Source organism: Ovis canadensis, chromosome 1, assembly GCF_042477335.2.
Source record: "Ovis canadensis isolate MfBH-ARS-UI-01 breed Bighorn chromosome 1, ARS-UI_OviCan_v2, whole genome shotgun sequence".
Classification (NCBI taxonomy): domain Eukaryota; kingdom Metazoa; phylum Chordata; class Mammalia; order Artiodactyla; family Bovidae; genus Ovis; species Ovis canadensis.
Genome location: NC_091245.1, coordinates 121,148,701 through 121,149,061, shown reverse-complemented (window position 1 = coordinate 121,149,061; position 361 = coordinate 121,148,701).

The following is a 361-nucleotide window of genomic DNA, read 5'->3' as shown; positions in this document are numbered from 1 at the left end:
TATTGTCTCTTTACATATGACTTGAGGAACTTACCTGTGGATATTAGTAGCATTTTTTCTACTATTTGTCCATAATAAATCATATTGCTCATACATACCACTGGCCTCCTTCTGTTCTAGTCAGCCCAAGTGTGTGCATAGAAGAGCACACATATTCCAGTGAGTCAAAAGATAGTTGGAAGGTTTAATAGCTTGTATAGTGAAGGATGATGAAGTAGCTAATGGTGAAAGGAAATAAAGCTAAAGAGAGTAAGAAATGGGTCATGGAATGTCCAGCAACATGACCTCAAACTGTCTTAACATATTTTAAGTTGAAAAGAAGAATATATTTTTTTATGTATTTGTTGCAGGAAGGGTGACC